Here is a 22,565-nt window from a genome sequence, read left to right on the forward strand (position 1 = left end):
CGAAATCTTGTCCCCTCTTGGGGACCTTTAGATAAATACATACAAACCCCACATGTCATCCATTGGCTGTTCTCCGTTCGCCGTCATCCACTCGGTCGAGATTGTGGCCTTTTTGTAGCGAAAAAAAAAAAAGTCTTTCAACGGCGATCAATGGAGTAAAAAGGAATGGCCTTACAAATTGTCGTGTTTTCCTTAACATTTTCCCGATTACGTGCTAACGGTATTTGTTGTGGAAATAGAAAAATTTCTCTAAGGAGATGATTTTCTGATTTTATTAATATTCAAGAAATATTAATTGTTTCTACTGCAAGTTCTGTCTGTGCGCAAACAGGGAAGCATCAAGAACAAAACAATCATCAATCATGTGTAAGAAAAAAAAACCCTCATGTTTTCGCAACGATGTTTTGTTTTATCCTTTTTTCGATCCTCTTCAAGACATTCACAAAAGTTTGTGCCAGCACCCTACATTCGTCATGGAAGCGAAATTTTCTGTTTGAGAACGCCTAGATAGATAGACTTTCGAGTTTTGGTTATATTTCAGAAACATTTGTTTCTATAGCAAAGTTGTCAGGTCTTTGCGCAAACGGAAAAAGTTTAGGAATCAGGGTGCACATTCACAGATTCCCACTAATAGATCAAGATGGATCTAAGTATTGTTTCTTAACAAAAGCCTATTATTGGAATAACAACATACTGTTGTTCAGAAACAGTATTTAGGATACATCTTAACTTTGGAGGGCTTTGGGGGTGGGGGGCGGGAGAGAGCTTGCCCCAACAAAGCTTGCTCGCAGGCTACGTGAATAAATGTGTCGTCGGGAGCCACTGTTGGATTTGCTTTCATTCGTTTTATTCTATTTCGTGAACAAAAGGAAACTAATCTCTTTTTACATCGCAAAGTAAATGTTAGAAGCAACAACTTTTGAGAATTTTTTCCAGAAGTATTTCACTTCCGAAAACGAAATTAAATTGCGCCAGTAATGCCGCAATGAATATATCCTGGTTTGAGGGGCCTTCAGAAATAGTCGCCATTTTGATAGGCCGTCGTTTAGCATGACTAAGGTGATAGCATATTAATTCATAAGCATATCAATAAAAGCATGCATTCTTGTCAGAATTCGCACTGGTGCCGTTTTTAGCAATCGTTGATTGGTTCCAGCATCTAATGCATATTCATTACATCTTCAGAGTTTCGCTTCAAAGCAACGAACTTGCCGACAAGTGAAGACGTGTGAGGACGAACTGTGCTTTTGGAAATGAACCGAATTGGAATTAAGGAAGAAGATTTGGCTTCAAACAAACAAATACATATGGTGAGTATATATTTCCATAGGACTTCAGCCCACAGACTTTCGAACGCTTTGTAAGCGAGCAGGACCTGAAATTAGTTTGGTCTGCTAGCTTGAACAGATTCAGTTCAACGCATTTTCTGAAGTAAAATAATAGCAGAATTCGCAAACGTTCAATTTCAGTTGCTATAACACAAAATTCAATCCTGAGAAAGAAAAGGAAAGAAAGGAAAAGGCTGCGAGGAAGTTGGTTTTGTTCGCCGTTCGATGTTCAAGCGATTTTGGATCAACTTGTTCGAAACGCTGAGCACGTGCTTTGACTTGGCACCTTTGGTCCTTTCACGGGCTTTGTTGTGATGAAAATATTACGTATTTTGGTTTCTCTGACGTTCTGAAAGCTTGAAATATACTCCAGAAATCCTCCATTGAGCTAATTTAGTTGTCACATTCAATTTACCATGCACTAGAGGCAAACTAATTAATCTCGACAGCTACGAAGGAAAGGATCCCTTTACACTTTAGCATGAATGGGTGTACTATGCATTTTCTGCAAAAATAGCTCATGAGTATATTTGTTGTTATTTCGTTCTTTAAAGGTGAAATCATCAGAGGAAGGAACAATGCACAAGAAGACGAAAGTAATCACATGTAAACGAACAGACAACAGGAAACGGGATTAAAGATAAGCTAAGAAACTTATTATTTTTATTATTTTGCTAAAAAAAATACTTCTGATTGACGATGATCACATGTGACAAAGCTAAAGGGAGTTTTTGGGAAATGACACTTAAAATTTTGTTTTATATTTACCACCAACGGAGAGGTTCTAGGCCCCTAAAGCAAATGGTTGCGTTTCTTGTGTTTGTCCAAATATACCAGCAGTCGTCCATTAAGAGATATTAAGGCTGGTTTCCATATGATCGCAGATCGCAATAAGGTCTGCGATCGTCTGCGATCCTGCGATCGTGATCGCAGACGATCGCAGAAGATAGAACCATGTTCTATCTAAAGGCTGGTTTCCATATGATCGCGGATCGCAGATCGCAGATCGCAGATCGCAAACAATCGCAATTGATCGCAGACGATCGCAGGAGATAGAACATGGTTCTATCTTCTGCGATCGTCTGCGATCACGATCGCAGGATCGCAGACGATCGCAGAAGTAGTTTCCATATGATCGCAGACGATCGCAGACCTTATTGCGATCGCGATCATATGGAAACCAGCCTTTAGATAGAACATGGTTCTATCTTCTGCGATCGTCAGCGATCACGATCGCAGGATCGCAGACGATCGCAGACCTTATTGCGATCTGCGATCATATGGAAACCAGCCTTTAGGGACCTTAAGCGGAGACGACGACGACGCCGGCGAAAACGAAACTTAAAAAATTACCTTTGCGTCTTCTGAATAAATTCGCGATGATTTATACTCTCTCACTTTGTGCAATGTAGCCGAACTATCGAGGAGCTAACGTCGTAGGGGCGCCTTTAAAGTTCAGAAAGAGAAAGGAAAATTAATCATCATGCGTTCACGTTCTCCATAAAACCTTAAATTTGGTCATTTCACATTGTTGTTTTGCGGAGGACGACAAAGAAATGTACCAAAGTGTACAATGCACGTGCAGAGCCAGTGTTTTGCTAATTAAAACTATTGTTTTTTGACGTTCTCGTTGACGTCGTCGTCGTCGCTGCTTAAGGGCGGTCCTCTTTTTTTTTTGTATCAAGAACACTTAACGTCAACTTTGAGTGATCTTCTACATTCACATGTTTTGGTTTGATTAGTTGAATTTACAATTTTTTTGTAAATTTCTATATTTCATAGATCTTGAAACTTCCATGAATCTTTTCATCTTATTTATGTTGGCTGATTTTAACGTCGATAAGGAAAGTTCAATTAGTAAGACAGCGATCGCTCAAAGTTGGGTTGTTTATCAGATAGTTTTATTACAAGGTTAAACTGCCAGATACCATGGTTACGAAAACGAAAATGTCACTGTCGTCTCGAACGTAACAGGATAAAACTTTTCAAAACTGAAGTAAGCACAGATGAACTAAATCGCGTTAAAAACGCCGACTGCTAATGATCAAAAAAATTTATCATGGGGTGGGGGTTGGGTGGTGGGCGGCACCCCTCCCTCTTAAATCATTGGGGTCCAAATCTGGAGGGTTATATGAAGAATAGTTGTTCAATATGTGACGAATGTGACTCAAAATTCATCAAAGAGGATTAAGAACTACAACAACGACAAGGAGTGCTAAAACTTGAAAGTGACACTGGCAAAATACAGGCATCCATTTTTCTGGTCGTGCTATCAGAATCAAAAAGTATTTTTCTTTCTCCCATTCAAACAACAACAAATTTTCTGCTACTAAATTCCACTACGGTGAAAAACGATTCCAGCATCTTTTGGCTGATAGAATATTTCGTGTCATAAACGTTTTGTGGAATTTAGGATACATTGATTAGAGGTACGGTGGAGGTGTGGGTGGGCTACCCAGTTTAATTACGGTTTTCAAGCCTTTTCTCAATTTGGCTACTTAATAAAATTGGATTACCCAGATTGGGGATAATCAAGGGTGTACAAAGTCCTTGTGACTTTTGACGCGGAGATTTTGTGTGACCTTTAGTTTCAAATTTCAACGGTTTTAGGGGAAGACGACAACGAATGCATCAGCGTTGAAAATATTTCTTCTGTTTTGGATGTTTTCTAATCGTGGCTCTCAAAATTAGCAATGAATCATAAAAGACCATTAGACATGGCACCTGGCAGTTGCACCTTCTAAGTATTTGTAGTTGTCAAGGGAACGTAAGGCTCCATAAAGGAATCCTTATTCTAAAGAAAGGGACAAAACTGTAATACCAAATTGTCGCAGAAAAGCGCGCGAACATTTCTTCCTATATTTTTCATTGTACAAAATTACCTAATGAGCAATTAATTGAAGCGATTTAACCAAATCATTTATTTCCATTCTGAGAAAAAACTTTCGGGGGGTAGGTGACACTAAATTACAAGCTTCTTTGATACCTTATGTTCTCTTGACATATTATAACAGATAGTAAACTAGTGTCTGGTTGAAGTAATCAGGGAATGTTAACAAAAAAGTTTTAAAACTTCTACGGCGTTCAAATTAGTCGAGAAAAAGAGTTAGAGGCCGCAAAAGACTTTTGAATCGAAAGTGCTATATTTTCTCGAAAAATATTCAAGCAATTGGAACTCAGTTAGGGAGCATGTAGTCATTCAACTCTTTGAAAATGGGCTTTATGCCGTTCAACATTTTGTTCTTTTGACTACTATGATTCCAAAAGAAAGGCTAGGGACAAAATTAGATTTGGAACAAACTTGGCTGTCACATCAGTGGAATGCAAGATTATGCATTCATTTGTATTTATTTCCACGAATCGTGTATTCTAAATTTTTGAAAGATGTATCTTACGGCCGGCCAATTGCAATAGAATATTTGCAACAGTTCCCGCCAAAAGACTTAGTATGTACAGGAAAAATGTTTTATTTATTCAAAATTTCAAATCTTAAAATCCTGCTCCAGAAATGTTTTTCAAAACTATCAAATTGAGATCATACCAGCTTTGTATTGGTTGTTTTTTTTTTCTTTAACTAAAACGTTTTTTGTGAAATCCTACACAAATCGCTCGTTGGAATATAGCTTGATATGGCAAGAAATGTAATCTTGATCAGGTAAAACCTCATTTGCAAGGAATGCGTATAGAGTTATTTAAAAAATTATGTTCTGTTCTGGAATTCGCCCTTTGAAATGAGAAACAAAATGAGAAATCACATGGGTGAAAATAATAACTTAACGCAAAAAACATGAACCTTTCGGTCGCATGAAAGGAACTTCTTGATGTTCGAAAGAACCAGATTTTATGTATGTTTCTGTGGTCCATTACCTCGAAAATCAAGAAAATAAACTTAACAAATTATGGATAAACAAACAGTCATTCTTACTTACAGAAAAAGAAATATGAAGTTTTTTTTGCGTTCAGGCGTTGGCTCTCTCAGTCTAGATGTTGTTTTCAGGCTTGAATTATTTGCATTATCTCAACCAGACATTAGTTTCAATAGTGTACTTGATATTCAAGACCTTGTTTTACTATATTAGTGTTGTATTGGACAAGGGGAATGAGTGAAAGCTTAAACTATTAATTTTTAAATAAGAATTGGCAAAGAAACGAAAGGCAAAAAACAAAAAGAAATTGCAAAAAATGAAAACAAAAACCAAAGAATCACTAAGGACATTGCCGTTGAAATTGGACGAAATTTGGCTGAAACTAAAGAATGAATAGAATTCTTTTGATTGATAGTTGAAAAGAAATTTCTAAAACGAGATCGGTTCACCAAACTTGTAAGTAAGGTATCGATTATCTCGATCAGTGAAAATTAAATAACCATAACTACAGATTGTTTGCCAAGGAACTACACAACTTTTTTTATTATTATTTTGGCCAAAAGGGTAAGAACAAGAGAAAGAGTTAATTAAGTGATTACCAATGAAAATTATTGTCTTTATCGATCACAAAAGTAAAATCTGAGAAAAGAAACGGAAAACAGAGTTAAAAGTATTTCGAACATCACTTAAGACGAATTGACTTGATACTCGCAAACCAGAATAGATTTCAAATTTGGGTGTGGGTTTTACATGTATCATTTCCTAGATGCTTTCACCACACTGAATGTCTTGTCCAATGTAACACTGTATATGGACGTGGAGTTTAGTACTCTGCCGGTTGAACAAGGTCACAAAAAGCAACATTGCAAGTTAGACAATTTTGCAACAGGTTGAAAGAAAAGACATCGAAGTATCAATTCAATGTTAAAACTTTCCTGAAACAATGATTATTTCGCGACAATCCAAAAACGTTTCTTCTTCTGTTGCAAAATTTGGTCTTGATTTGCCATGTCGCTTGTTTATTTCTAAAGTCGCCTTCACTCGGCAAACTAAGGTTTCCGATCTCGTGTTGTCAAATAAGATTTGGCGTGTTAAACGTTGCAACAACAACAACAACAACAACAGTTTTTCAGCATGTTTGAAAGCCGACTTTGCAATTTTCTTTCACGCCAACTTCTATTTGACAACACAAGTTTGCAAACTTTATTTATTTAGCCTTGTGAAGATAAATGACTTATGATTGTTAAAGTATAAACCACCTCGGAAATAAAAATTCACTAAAACGAACGTTTCGTTGAAAATTTCAAACTTTCGCTTTTTAAATTACCAAGAAATTGACAATTGCTTTAAGTTTCTATCCGAGGTGGTTTATATATATCTGGCGGGCAAAATTTGTGGGGTCACTCTTTGAGCTTTTTGTGGGCGAGAAATGTTCAAAGAGTACCCCGTTATTTTTTTGGCCAAATTTGTTGCCAGGGGAAACGCTGTGCAAATTTTTCCAAATTTTCCCGCCAAAAGACTTAGTATATACAGGAAAAAAGTTTGTACACACCTCTTTATTAATTAATTGATTATTACTTAATTAATTAAAATTATTAATTGTGATAAGAAAGAAAATAAAGGACGCAATGAAATTGAAACAATTGTTTGCTTGTGTGTGACTTTTATTGCTGACATCAATAAGAACTTTAATTATAGTGGTATCATTAAGCTTACTTACTGAATACAAATATAAAATTAACTATGAAAATTAAAAAAAAATTCGGCGCATGCGTATTTTAGGCGCCCGTATTTTTTCTAAGTCTTTTGGCGGGAAAATTCACAATTTTCAAACAGACAGTAACAATATGGAAAAATTTTAAAAAACGACGCATGCGTATTTTAAGCGCCCGTATTTTTTTTTTAAGTCTTTTGGCGGGAAAATTAAACAAAATTGAACAGCTGTTACCCTAACAACGAACGAGAGCCAAAACCAAAAAATATTAAGTTGCGCAAAGATTTATTAATTTTGAACATGTGTTAGTCAATCGAATTTGATTAAAACTTGAACGAATTTGGTATCTTGACTTTGCTGAAAACTTCCATTTTTAGACAAACTAATTTTGCCAAAAACGGGATTCACAGAATAAAATGTTAGTTTTCTTAACTTCGCAAATGCAAAATGAACACGAAGACGCACTATAAACAAGAACTTTCCATGAAAAACCTAGTTTCATTTATTTGTTGTTGTAACGAGCGAATCAAATAATTAAGCATGTAGTTTAGTCGAAATCTTCATTATGAAATACATAGTTTTGACTGAGATTGCACTTGAAAATGTTTCGGCCCGCTAACAAATAAGCAAAATGTATATTTAAAAAGTTTATAACTTACTATAATCACCGATGAGTACCCTTTTTTACGATTTTTTTGCATCAAACCCTACTATAAACCCCAAGAAAATTCGAATTCAGTTTCCATCGACAAGCAAAATTTTGCTAGCAGTTACGGTCGCTTCGGTATGAATTTGTTTTCTATCAGATATCAAATCACTGTTTAAAAGAAACATTTGCTTCCAAAACTCGACAAAATCGAGTAGATTTAGAGAATTTCAAACTTCTGAAGTTGGCCAAACCTATAGACAATTGCAATAATTTTAAATTAAACCGACCGAAAATGCCTCAGCTATAAAACTAAGTTTCTTTAAAGTAAAAAACAGTATTTCTCTCCATCCTGTTACGAAATCTAAACAATATGGCTTACCAAAGAGTGAAATTTCTTGAAAGCGACAAAATATACAAAAAATGCGTAGAAAATTGCATTGTGGAAAACTAAATGCTAATCAAGGCCCTTTGATAAAGTGCGTCTTCGTGTTTACAAAAAAATCGGTTCAGCGAAGAAAATAAAGTTCGATCTTAGTCGGCTTTTGGAAAATTATTAATACTTATGTTCTACCTTGACTAAAAAAGTGCTTGACTTGCTCTTGTTCCCATGCTTGTTTTGTCAAGGCTTGTCATCCACAAAGAATCCTGAAAAGTAAGCAAAAATTGCAATTAGCAAGTTAAATTTTAATCACCTTTATTTATATTGGTCAGTCATTTAAGGTTCAACATTTTTACTTTGGCGACGAAAATATTAAAATCTAACTAGTCTCTTGGACATACTAAAATCAACTCTCGCCTTACGGACACCTCACATGACCTCGCTATTATGGACAACCCGATAAATCCCCAATAAATCCCAAAAATCAATCAAAAATTTTCCCATTTTTCTTAGGGCCGAGACACACGGTGTAACACGGAGGCTAACATTGGCACAATATCGCGCTTAAGAAAGTCGGAGCATTTGATGAAAGAAACTTCCACTCTTCCAAACAAATTGACGTTTAACTGCTAAAAATTATGTCTAAATTTCAACGCTTAGTTTAAAAAGTGGAGGTAACATTTAAGTGTTCTAAAAATGATTACCGCCCGAATTTGCCCGTATATTTCCCGCGCGCCGCCATTTTGGGTTTTATGACGTCATACGGTTGCCGCTATTGTCAGGAAGCAGATTTTCTTTTGTGTAGAAAACTCGGGCAGCCATATGACATCATGGAATCCGAATTGGTGGCGCAAAGAAGATTTAAAAGCGAAAATACGCGATAATAAATTCCGATTTGTAGAACAATAAAATCTCCACTTTTTCAATCCAGCTTTGAAATTTAGATCCCAATTCCAACATTTTAACGTCAATTTGTTGAAGAGTGGAAGTTCTCTTTAACCATATGAACGTCTTCATCGCTCTCCTCGGTCAGAAATGTTGAGTTCAACATTTTCTGGTATGGACACACCAGCAGTGTCACAGCACGCGTTAGAATGGGCCGATATACCAATTATTCGATATCATCATTTACATTAGGTATCGATACTCACGAGAAAATAAATATCACTCTTACAGGTCACGAGAAAAGGGAGCGTGGAAGTCATTTACCAGGTAAAAGTGTGACGCGTTATTATAGAGTGACTTAATATTTGATCACCATGCGAGCTTAATGTTGTAAGATTCCTACACTTTGAATTTCAAAGGACCGTGAGCTTCGACAACCATCTTCAGCAGTTCAACTCAATTAATGTCAAGACAGACACAACTTTATCAAAACTCACCATTGTCAGCAATATCTTTGATTTTCTTCTTTTCTCCTTCCCAACTAACTAAATAAGTGCTCTATATAAACAGTACATGGCGTGCAAGGGCTAAATGCGCTGTTCAGTTTATTTGCAAGCAGAAATCCTGTCCGTGGAAACCTCCTCAATCGTCAAAACCACGAAAAACCCACGCGCGAATTCTGCCAGTGGGACCATAAAGACAAACCCGCTTCAAATTCACCATTCCCTCGGCAAGGTACAAGGTCAAATACTTGGAGTATACACCGTATTCACAAATGGCGGACACGCGCGGAAAGGACTGGCACTACGCACCAAAACGAGTCGTTGTAGGATAAACAAAAAAAATTTCCAGCGAATGTAAGCTTCTAGAGGGGTCTCTAGAGGGTCGATAAGTGCCGAGTTTCTAAAAATTGAGTTTTTCTGATCACTTAGTCCGAACGAGTTCAAGTTCTAGTGTTTATTATTTATTGGTTGGCTTCTTGTAGCAATCTCAAATGCAAACTAGACACTCACGGGAAAAACTGAGTTAGATTGCTTGTTTCAAACCTTCGAGTGTAATGTCTACAGAAAATATGAAAAGTTGTTAGAAAGATCTTCACTCTAGCAGGAGCCACAAAGGTTTATTCAATGTATTTTTCGGAAAGGGAATTAAAACAGGGTTTCGAAGGAAAGAAAATAAATCTACAAACGGACGCAGTTCCAAAGAGGGTTCCGTGGTGATAACTACTCGGATTTCCGATCACAAAAGCTACAAAAACCGACTCCTACTACTATTGTGAACAGCTCTAATGCCTCAAAAACGAAAACAAAAGGAGGTGGAGGGAAGCTACTGAAAGAAAAGTTTAACTAAGGAAGCAATATGTGAGCCAACACTTGAATATTTCGGTACATTTTAGGCGCTTTTCCCCTGAAATAAAAAAAGATATCGGGCATCGCAAGATTGGCCAAGATTCATGAAAGTCATTGAAAATGTGGCAGTTACCAAAGTCAAGAGGAACTACTGGAAGTAAGGTATCAATTTTAAGAAAACGATCCTGCAAGGAAATTCAGGAATGTCACCCTCAAATGCGTTATATTGTAACTGCATTACAAGGAATGGCAAGTTTAGGAACCCAGTGTAAAGCGAAATACGATAATCCAATTCTAACAAATTACCTAATTAAGTATGCAAATCTTTAATGATTTCAACCGAAATGCCGGTTAAAAAGCCACAATGCTGTGTTCTCTAGTCCCTCTGCCTGTTTCACGGAATACAATTTTCTCATTCAGGCAAGAAATGTTCCTTCTGAGCTTGTTCCATTATTAAACAGTTGGATTTTGATGACTTGATTGATTTAACAAATTATGAATTTTGAGGGGACTGCATTCTCTGCTTGTTGTTTACAGTACGGTTACAATATAAATGAATCGAAACAGACAAGTCTTGGTTCACCTGTTGCTTCTTTTTAAATTATTCGTCCAGCCGTTTCTCTCCACATCCTTCACGTCTTTTTGTTGTCGTCTTCGTCTTTTTTTCTTGGTATTATAGCGGTTTAGACAAATGGTTGTAGTCTCTCTTGCGCTCGGAACGTCCGATACGACGTTGATCACGCAACTCTCGTTAGAAATGCATCCTTTTGTATCTTCATTTGTTTCCTTCAAGACCTATCTTACCTTCTGATTCCGAAAGACATACCAGACAAACTTCTGTGGTATGCGCTCGAAAGTTGGATCCGATTTGTTTCCGTGTTTGTCTATTTTGCATTTGGGATTGCTACAAGAAACGAACCAAGAAACACTACACCTCTCTCGTTCGGAATAAAGCCAGCATTCCGAAAAACTTGCTGTGTAAGAGCTTATCAGCTAAATAGTCTCTCTGTGAGCTTGTACTCGCAGGCAAATTATTTTTTGTTTATCCTAAAACGCCTCGTTTTGATGCCTAGTGCCAGTTTTTTCCCGCGCATCCGCCATTTGTGAATACGGTGTATACCCAGGGGATGTTGGTGGTTCGAAATGATCGGGGTGAAGCGTCTCCACTCTATGACACGATCATTTGAGCAAAACCAGCAGATGGCAGACCCTTGTTTGTATTTTTACCAGAAACGTAAACGGCAAATCGGCGAACATTTCTACTACTCTAAAACTAGCAATCTAAATAAACAAGAGAAAGGGGAACTCACCTTCTGTGATTAATGCTTCTTCTTTCGCTTTGTCTTGAACTTCCACTTTAACTTCAATTCGATGCATCATGTTCACCGTTGCCCTATATATTCAACGTTAGTTTGGTTAATACGGCATACAGGTTATAGTTACTGGGGTAAACTGTCCAATTATTGTAATGCACGTCAAAAGAATCAGCTGGGTCGCTTCGAAAAAATTCTGACACTCAGTCAGCTTTCGATGTCAATCGAATTTGTGCGTAAGGCAAGTAAGATAGAAGATTAGAATTTAAAGTGCGCCTAGGGCAGCTCCACTCAATTCAGGTCTTATCCTCACTTCAATAGCAATTGTAAATGAACAGTGACAGTTCATACAAAAAATAAGTTTGGGTAGTTTTCGCTTGTATCTAGACGGCCAAAGTCTGTGAGGGTAGATTTGCACTCCTCCCCTTCCTGCTCTATTGCCCCCCCCCCCCCCCCCATCCCCATATTCCACTCTGGATTTCGGAATGGATTAAGCCTCTGGCAAACCTCTTCAGTAAACTTTAATTTAGATCTCCCTGATCACCAGGCCCCACTATCCAAGAGGGGATAAATAAAGTAACCACTCTTTGAACAACTGGGGCCGGGCATTATCCTTGTTTAAATTAGCAAGGTTTCCGTTCTTCCTCATACGTTAATTAGTGACCCAAAAGCTAGGGACAAACGGTTCAAAACTCAGTTGAACGTAGCCTCCCACGCAGACGTCTTAAGAACGTCTGCGTGGGAGGCTAAGTTGAACGTTGAGTAATCTTTAATGAGGAATGCCAACGTCACAAAAAGTGATTTACCGAAGGGTCCTCTAGAAAATTACCAAGAACAAATAAAAACCTAATCATAGAAACAAGAAATAAAAAAACATATGCACAAAAGTTAAAATGGCTTTTGACAGTCCACGTTTAAAAGCAGTCAGTGACTCTGCTTCCCTTATCGCAGGGTCTAATCTTTTCCAGATTTCTGAACCAAAATTAATTGATGACCAGTGACCACATTTTCTATTGCCAGCGGATTTGCGGATATTATTTCTATACCTGGCCCTAGTTATTCAAAGGCCGGATAACGTTATCCTGTGGATAAGTCACTATCCGACAGTTTCAATCCGGGAAAAGATTTCAGTATTTCCTCTTGTACAAGCAAATATGCACACTCTACCCACAGTTAAGTTTGGGAGTGTATGAAAATCTTTGACAACGTTGAACGTGAAGTATATTTTAGACCCTGAATAGTGCCTTATCCAGCGGATAAAGTTATCCGACTTTTGAACAACCGGGGCCTGGTGTAAGGGAGTGTTCATTATTTATGGGGAGGGGGGGGGGGGGGGGGGGGGGGCTGGCAAATGGGGAAACGGAACGTTTGGAACTTTTTGTACCCCCCTCAATGATGAAGGATAATTTTTTTTGCCCCCCCCCCCCCAGCTAAAACATGTAAACGTTTTTGACCCCCCCCCCCCTCCCCAATGATGCCTTTATTATCAAACCATACTCTCATTCTCCACTTAGTGCTTTACTCGCCTGCCTTTTGCTTGCTCCACTAGCAGTAGAAGAAACTATTACGTATGCTAATGGGCAGGTTGAAGTGATACAGAGTGTAATCACTGGTCTGGAAAATACCACAAGGCAGCTAAAGAGGGTGTTTGCGCAACTGGCAGACACTAAAAAAAAAAAGTGGAGTGAGTAGAGGGCGGAAAGAGGCCAAGAGAAAGGCAAAACAGAGGAAAGAAAGAGAAAACGACTGTGCCAAGCTGCAGCTGTGGAGTCCTTGACTGGGGAAAGTGCAGAAGAAGTTATGTTGCCACTGTCAGATGACATGATCTGCCTGCAAAACACTGACAGCCTTCACCCAACCGTTCTAGTGAAAGGCCTAGATCAACTTATTTCTGAGGGCGGCCTATCTGTTGGTGCAGACAGTGAAATCCAAACATATCTAACTAGCAAATCCATTGAATGGAACCCATTTGCTGTGTAAACTATTGGTGTGAGATTATGGTTTTATTTACTGTGGTACAAGTACATTAAATGTCATGCAGTTCTGGCAGAATTAAAAAAAACCCAAAACTAATGATATCAACCTTCAAACTTTTTCCTTCCCCCCCCCCCTCTTCCCCAGATCCAGAGTAAAACCTTTCTGACCCCCCCTAAATAGGGGAGTAGACTTCACTTGCCCCCCCCCCTCCCATTTGCCAGCCCCCCCCCCTCCCCATAAATAATGAACACTCCCTAATAACCGTGAAAATCGCCACTAAATAAGATTGGAACCGTGTGGCAAAATGGTTATAAATAACCATTAACGTTGATCAATTAATTAATGTTGCGACCTGTGTTTAGCAAATGTTGAACATGCAGTTTCATCATGCCATAAGATGACTCCTAGATGGGCCAATAGCATATAGAATGTTGTTGAACAAGTTCAAAATATTATTAAAACATTTAAACAAATAATCAGTCATTTTGTGTCGAAACAAAACAACAATCGCATATCAAGCAATTTCTGAGAAACTTAAATGCTTAACGCTATTAATTGGACTGTGACTCATCATATGATTTTAATTATTGAAGCAAAATTAAAAAACTTTTAGCAAAAGCGAATGACCACCACTGAAAATTAAACTCATTAACTTGCAACTTGACTTTCATTTCAAGATTATAAACTTATTAAAACTTATTAACTCGTAGAGAAATTACCTGTCATGGAATGAATGTTCCTTGAAGTTTCATTTTCGTTAGTTCGGCATTGATGGAAGTCAAAGCCTTGCTCTCTGCGTCGTTTTGTCTTCAGTGGTACTTGTTTTACAGTCGTGTGGTTCCCCAGCGCTTTGCAGTCGCCTTGAAGTTCTTTAGTCAGAGATAATACTCCATAAAAGCTCAGAAACAAGGATTTCTGAGATACTGGAAGGTTATAACTTTGCGAGGGGCGCAATGTGCAAGAAGTTGAGAGATGAATTAAAGATGATTTTTTAGCAGTATATTTGCAATTCAAATTGAATGATAATTAGGAAATGCAGATTACAAAAACAAGTGAGAACAATGCATAAAACGATTGATTGGAAATGACAAAAAGTAATGAAAACTGTAATTTAGGGTCGTAAGGAAAAGCGCAAAAATGCAAACTTGAAACGAAACTTAGTTCGCTGTGGAAAAATGCTTTTTTTTAAATTGCAGCTTGTAAGCAGTGTTGAGGGAGGCTCCGCTTGCAGGGTTAGCAAGAAAATGAAACTTTTTTAAGTTGTCAAAATGCACGTGCTTCCAGTTCCTTTGCACGTGCACGTGCGCTTATGTTGTGCACGTTTTAATCGTCCGCTGCAAAACAACAACGTAAATTGGTCCAATGACGAAACTTACGAACACTGCCTAATAACTTGATTTCAATTAATCTAATATACACATAGGTTGGACATCTACAGTGGATCCCGCCAAAAAGAAAAGAAAAAGAAAATAACTAAAAAAATAAATCACTTTATTTGAGCTTAAGGATGAAATTATAGGATGTGACCAATCAATGGGATGGAAACTGTTGAACAACACTACTTTTTCCTGTGATAGAAATGCAACGAAAATCTGATTAAATACTTTGAGCAAAAAACAAAATCAAACAAAGCGAAGAGTGTATGAATGTTTAATTAATAGTAATACCAGTAAGGCTTGCGCTAGTTCTTAAACTTTGAAGGTTTTCTTTTACGTCTGAAAAACAAACTAACTATTCTGCAAACAATTGCTGCGAAAAATAACAACTTAAAGCAAATTATGAAAACGTGGGCCCCTGTGCTATAAGGCTACGAAGATATGTGTATTTTTGTCCGTCTTCACGTTTTTTAGTTTTGTTTTGTTCGTTTGTTTCTTTTGCTTGCTAAAGAAAAGAATTGTATAACACAAGAAAAGGTTAGTAAGTAATGTAACTATATTGTTAATATTGTTAGTATTGTATTAGTGTAGCACTAGTTAGTACTGTACGTAAGTACATTAATAAGTATTGTAAGTATTGTCATATAAGTTAAGTATTGTAAGTATTGTCTTATAAGTATTGTCTTTAATGAATAAAATTTGTTAAAAAAAAAAGTAATACCAGTAAGGCTAGCGCTAGTTCCACACGGTACAACCGGTCCAAAAGTTTCTTCTTCTTTTTTTGATTAAAGTAAATTAGCTGGGCCACCTTTTCTTAAATTAATTTCTTCAGTTGTCTTCCAAACTGCCAGAAAAAGGATTGAGGAACGAGCTTCCTAGAACTTAAATTGCAACCTTCCTTTCGGAACCTTCTCAGCCGGCAACGACTGAGTACTAGAACCAATGTTTGGCACTGGGAACGAAGAAGGACTACGTCAGTTTAAGGGGAAACAGCAAAATGCTAACTTTGCATTTCATTATTTTTTATTAGAGAAATACAATTTATTGAACAAAAAGAAAAAGTTAACAAGTTGCAATCAAACTTTAATTGTCATTTCTTTTCAAGATTGCACACTGTTCTGTCCCTTTAAATACTGTAATAATATGTTTTCCACCTTAATTAGGCTGCTAGAGTAATTTAAACTTATTTCTCACAGAGTAAGACTCCAAATAATAAACTCCTGTTTCCATCAAGGAATCAACTTAACAGTTTGTTTTTCGGCTGATCCTGTCATCCACAGTCAATTACTTGGAAATACTGTAATACAAAACAAAGAATGAAACTTGTTACAATAAACTCTTTTTAAACCTAATGAATGCAGCCAAGTTTGCTTGATACGAAAAGGTTGCGTGGAAAAAGGATACAGGTGACCTCTTTGGTTGAAAATATTCAAACCTGCTCAAAAACGACTTAGTTTCAATAATTATGTTGATTAAACAATTTTCACCAAGCCATTGTTTTGCTGTCCACTGAGTGGAACTGAAAGAAATGTAGAATCTGGACAATAAATCAAACCTTGATTAACTTTTAACTTGGCCTAGGCTGTTCCAGGTGTTCAGATAGTGGGGAGTGGTGCGTAAGTAAATTGTGCAGTTCCAAAAAATCCATACCCACCCGATGGATGAGGTCATCGAAAATTCCTAAGGGGAGGGGGGTCTCAAAAGCCAAAATTCTAGAAGCAAAGTATGAAGCAAAACTGGAATTTTCTGGGTGGAGGGGGGACGCAAAACAAATAACCTTCTGTCGGGGGAGTATGGGTATTTTCTGGAACTGCACATTGTAATGCGTTGAGTACTATAAAAAGGTGAGGCGTGGGAGAAAACAAGAAGTGACTGATTTGCATTTGCATAGCAAATGCCTGGAACAGGCTAAATTTGGCTGAGTTTGAGCATCTCTAACCAAATCCATCTGTTTATATGCCTTTTCCACTTTGTAACAGTAATTAGTTATGATTACAATTTGGACTAAGTAGAGTATATTTCAACGAGCAATGGGGTCAGCTATTTTTAAAAGGGTTACTAAGAGTATAGTCTCCTAGACAGCTGTTCTTAGTGTCATCACGCAAGGCTCCAGGGAGGAGCGCTGGATGACGACTCTATGAACGTCTGGGTAGGAGACTACTGTGAGAGAGGAGATCTACAAAAAGTTGTGATTAGACAGATTTAGGTTGGCATTCAAGTGAATATGATGCAGCTATGCAATGTTAAAGAACTAAGCAATTAAAAACTCTAGGTTATGGATTATTCCTGTATCAGCTATGTGCTGGACATTAGGTGTTAAGGCGCTTGTCAGTCACTGGACAAACCGACTTGACAAGCTTTCCAATTAAAAAGATGTTAACTAGTTATAGATATAGTCAACTTACCGAAAAAAATGGATTCCAATAAACTTCCCTTGCATCAGGAGCCTGGCCAGTAAGCTAACATGATGCCTTGATTGAAGCTTTCATCTGTAAATCATAATGAAAACTGTTAAATAACTATAGGGGGGAAAGAAACAAGTTTGAGAGGAATCTATGCATCAAATGCAAGCAGATATTTGTGATTTGCTGTGTCCTTTACATTTGGGCATGTTCATTGTTTTTCAGTTCTGATGCCATCGATTTCCGTCTTGCATTAATAGGACCATATTTATCATTACCAACCCCCCCCCCCCCCTCTAAAGAGTGGTTACATCATAAAATTATTAAAAACAATTGAACCTGGTCTTTAAAAGGAAAATAAACCTTTGAGAAATAGTTTTATTCTGGGTCAACATCAGGTCAGCATTTTAACGTTAGAGGTCAGCTTCTGTAAAATGGGATGACTAGGAGCACTACTTACATCTCCCGTGATACGCTTATTGATCAACTACTAAGGTTACAAATTATCACAGGCACGGTGCAAGAACAGACTAAAGCCCCAGTCTGGGGCTTTACCCACTCCACCCCCCACTTTAAGAGAAATGTTTCCTTGAAGCTCAATAAATTTCATTAAGAGCATCGTTGTTTCGTATTCTGGGAAGTTCTGAGGGGGGGGGGGGGGTGGGGACTCCCCTGGCCCTATATATAAAGGTTATGTGCAGTGCCAAATTAAAGGGTATGGTTTTCAGCAGTTTTGATCTGAAATTGCAAGGTATATAGATTTTAACCTTTTATGTGAAATTGAAAGTATCTTGTCAATCTAATGTACTGCAACTTAACACTATAAAACTTTCTGGTGAAAAGTCCAATGCTATAATAATCACCCAATAGCGATCATTCTTCCTGCAAATTAACTTTAGAGTAAAAGTGAAAATAATGTAAAATTAATGAAATTTACCTTCAACCTTATAGGTTCATTGTCAGGAGGTTCAGACTCAACTTGTCCCAGTTCTAAATCAAAGGAAGAATAACAAGGAATAAAGAAAACTCCTTTCCAGTTTCCAAGGCTGCTGTTAAAGAATAATTATATTATTTGAAGGAGCCCCCAAGGATAAGGGCTGAGATGCTAGAAGTCAGTCCATTGACCTGTTACATGTTAGATGCTACAACAAAAAATGTAAGAGCCCATGGTGAAATGTTACAGGCATAAAATAACTCTTTTATTTAATGTCAAACACGGGGAGTGCTTGCCCAATCTTCCGAACTAGAGGCTCATGATAAAGTGTTTGACAATAACCCAGATCAAATTGGAATTTGGAAATTATGTTGGTTTTTGAGGAGAGGGGAAAACCAGAGTTCCAGAGAAAATCCTCTCAAACCAAGGACGAGAACCAACAACCACAACCCACATATCACGCCGCGTCTGGGAATCAAACCCGGGCCACATTGGTGGGAGGTGATTGCTATCACCACTGCGCCATCCCTGCTCCCAATTAAGGCGTCCCATGCTACCAGACTCCTGTAAGGCAATTAAACCCTTGGTTTCAGACAGAAACTGGTTTATCTTGCTCTCTGGTTTGTACTTGTGCCTGCATCTCTGTAGTGGCTTACACATCTTTAAACGACAGTGGAAAAGGAGAAAAGCTTGGGTGAGGTGGGGGAGGGAGGAAGATGGTTCTCTTATTTCTCATATGTTCTATCAGTGTGTACCACCCAGTTGTGCATGGTTTGGAGCCATTTACGTCTGAAATTCATCATGAAAACTAATTCATTGTTGTTCCATAAAATATCTCTTACTCCTACCAAAGAGGTTTTTATGTGAAACCCACCATTCTGGAAATTCAAGTTTATCTTCACACGTTTATCTTCAAAAGTTTGGTTTCTGAGACCCTTCCCAGTACCCTTTGCTAGGGTGTGCATGGACATTCCAGGAACCACACAACACAGTTTTCTTAAATTGTTCAACTGCTGACCAAAAATATCGGCTCTGCTGATGATTTACTTGACGGACACCAGAGTCTTTTCACGATCAGCATTTTACAGTTCCTGAAAATTCTTTTGCTTTGTGTATGCCCTGCTCAGCTTTGTCCAGGAAGACTGGCCAGGACCTTTCTAACTTTTCACTCAGCCACCAATAATTCCGCATACAGTGTGCAGTGCTTACAGATGAAAATGAAATAAAATCAATCAATCAAACACTCGGACAATCAATCAAACTTTAATAACCACACTTATAATAAATATTATTATGATAAATTAGCTAATTTAATCTCCAGTCTTAATTTTGCAATAAACCAAGTAACATGCAGAATGGTCAAACTAAAATATTGGTATTTTAAAATAGCATCCCAACTTGCCAATCATAACACCAGAAATAAATATGTGGATTAACCAGCTACAGGGGCAGAAACTGCTTACATCACACAATCTTTCCTGCATTTTTCGAGTGCAACAATGATTATATATTAATTTTTTTTTTATAATAATTATTTTCAAAACAAAACTCATAAACGTCCAGACTTTCAAATGAGCCAGGAATATAAGGGATTTAATAAACTGAGTGATAACACCCCTTCTTTGGGTCAGAGAAACCAAACAAGAACCATGAACCATTCTCTTATTAAGAACTCTTCATCAAAAGCTTTTTGTGCTTACATCAATACATACCTCTTACTAACCTCGTGTTGTTGGTCCATACTGTAAGTTACAGACCAAGTTATTTCGCGTTGAGTTATGGCCCAAGCATGAAGCTCGTGGGCCATATATCAACGGGAAAAAACAAGGACCCATAACTTACAGTACGGACCGAGAAAACAAGGTAAGTAAGACATTTATTATGTCTCTGCAGTAGATCGGGTGCACGGGAAAGGAAAAACTTTTATATCTAACACGCCATACAGTGAAATACAGCCTGCAAAATTGACCAATCACACAGCTCGTACTAACTGAGAGATATAATAAATAGGATATACAGTCATGTAGTTATACTTCACAAATTTTGTCTACTATAAATATAAGCCTAACAAAACCTGCAGTACATCTGATTATTAAAAGAAATTAACTAATACAGCTGAAGGCTGAAAGGATTATCTGTTATGGCATTCTAGAAATTCGTAATTTGAACATAAACATCTTAATAGCCTCTTTTTGGAGTGTTGTCCAATACACACAAACGGAATCCAATGGAATGGATTGGCATTCCACTGGTACACCATTGCTGAATTGCATCTCATTAAGAGGACTTAGACTATTTTCGCTACGGTTCGGTTTGAGTACAGCTGGATTCCGTTCGTCCCTTGGTACCAATAGAATGACTTGGCATTCCATTGGAACACCATTGGTGAATTGGTGAATTGCATCTCATTAAGGGGACTTAGACTATTTTCGCCACAGTTCGGTTTGAGTACAGCTGGATTCCGTTCGTCCATTGGTACCAATGGTACCAATAGAATGACTTGGCATTCCATTGGAACACCATTGGTGAATTGCATCTCATTAAGGGGACTTAGACTATTTTCACTACGGTTCGGTTTGAGTACAGCTGGATTCCGTTCGTCCATTGGTACCAATGGTACGATTGGTACCAATAGAATGACTTGGCATTCCATTGGAACACCATTGGTGAATTGCATCTCATTAAGGGGACTTAGACTATTTTCGCTACGGTTCGGTTTGAGTACAGCTGGATTCCGTTCGTCCAAACGAGGAACACATGAATATAATTCACCCTTTAATCCATGAACCCAAACGAGCGCGCTACGTATGAATTTAACTCGTTCTTTAATCTATGCACCGAAACAAGCGCGCTACACATGAATATGACTCGTATATTCATGTGTAGCGTCCTTGTTTCGGTTCATGGATAAAGAACGATCGAGGTATATTCACGTATAGCGCGCTTGTTTTGGTTTATGGATTAAAGGACGAGTACCAGTAATATTCATGCGTAGCACGCTTGGTTCGGTTCATTGATTAAAGAACGAGTTGTATTCATGTGTGTCGCGCTTGTTTCGGTTTATGGATTACAAAACGAGTTATATTCATGCGTAGCGCGCTTCTTTCGGTTCCTGGATTAAAGAACGAGTTATATTCATGCGTAGCGCGCGCGGTTTTGGTACATGGATTAAGGAACGAGTTATATTCTGTGTGTAGCGCGTTAATGTTTTGGTTCATGGATTAAAGAACGAGTTATATTCATGCGTAGCGCGCTTTTTTCGGGTCATGGATTAAATAACAAGTTATATTCATGTGTAGCGCGCTAGTTTCGGTTCATGGATTAAAGAACGAGGTATATTCATGTGTAGTGCGCTTGTTTCGGTTTATAGATTAATGAACGAGTACCGGTAATATTCATGCGTAGCACGCTTGTTTTGGTTCATTGATTAAAGAACAAGTTGTATTCATGCGTATCGCATTTGTTTCGGTTCATGGATTAAAGAACGAGTTATATTCATGCGTAGCGCGCTCGGTTTTCGGTTAATGGATTAAGGAACGAGTTATATTCTGTGTAGAGCGCTTGTTTCGATTCATGGATTAAAGAACGAGTTATATTGATGCGTAGCGCGCTTGTTTTGGTTAATGGATTAAAGAACGAGGTATATTCATGTGTAGCGCGCTTGTTTTGGCTTATGGATTAAAGAACGAGGTATATTCATGTGCAGCGCGCTTGTTTTGGCTCATCGATTAAAGAACGAGGAATCTTCTTGTGTAGCGCGCTTGTTTTGGCCCATCGTGCATTAAAGAAGGAGATATATTGATGTGTAGCATGCTTGTTTCGGCTCGTAGATTTAGGAACGAGATAGATTCATGTGTAGTGTGCTTGTTTCATGTTGTCTCGGCTCATGCATTAAAGAACGAGGTATTTCGCTTATATATCAAGGAAGATTCAAGTCATGACGTTTGTCTTGCGATCCAGATTCCAATGGTGAACCAATCGACTGACTACTTTTCCATTTGTACCAATGGTACCAATGGTACCAATCGACCATTCGTTTTCGCATGGCTTACAAGTCAGTTAATGAGATGCAGTTTACAAATGGTATACCGATCGACTGACTACTTTTCCGTTTGTACCAATGGTACCAATGGTACCAATCAACCATTCGTTTTCGCATGGCTCACAAGCCAGTTAATGAGATGCAGTTTACAAATGGTATACCGATCGACTGAGGAGCTTACCATTCGTTCCAATGGTACAAATCGTAACCAATCGACTGACTACTTTTCCGTTTGTACCAATGGTACCAATCGACCATTCGTTTTCGCATGGCTCACAAGCCAGTTAATGAGATGCAGTTTACAAATGGTATACCGATCGACTGAGAAGCTTACCGTTCGTTCCAATGGTA

At 37.9% G+C, this 22,565-nt stretch overlaps 2 long non-coding RNA genes across 2 annotated transcripts; both read right to left on the bottom strand.

Annotated features, from left to right (window-relative positions):
* Nucleotides 1-4,892: 4,892 nt before the first annotated feature.
* On the bottom strand, nucleotides 4,893-14,287 carry LOC146478270 (uncharacterized). The gene is made up of 3 exons (XR_014865074.1): nucleotides 14,180-14,287; nucleotides 11,481-11,563; nucleotides 4,893-8,202 (listed from the first exon to the last, which is right to left on the bottom strand). It is a non-coding gene; the product is annotated as an uncharacterized LOC146478270 (long non-coding RNA).
* Nucleotides 14,288-17,295: 3,008 nt separating this feature from the next.
* On the bottom strand, nucleotides 17,296-20,361 carry LOC146478271 (uncharacterized). The gene is made up of 3 exons (XR_014865086.1): nucleotides 19,047-20,361; nucleotides 18,176-18,228; nucleotides 17,296-17,325 (listed from the first exon to the last, which is right to left on the bottom strand). It is a non-coding gene; the product is annotated as an uncharacterized LOC146478271 (long non-coding RNA).
* Nucleotides 20,362-22,565: the final 2,204 nt, after the last annotated feature.

Source organism: Pavona decussata, unplaced genomic scaffold (genome assembly GCF_977016875.1).
Source record: "Pavona decussata unplaced genomic scaffold, jaPavDecu1.1 SCAFFOLD_64, whole genome shotgun sequence".
Lineage (NCBI taxonomy): Eukaryota > Metazoa > Cnidaria > Anthozoa > Scleractinia > Agariciidae > Pavona > Pavona decussata.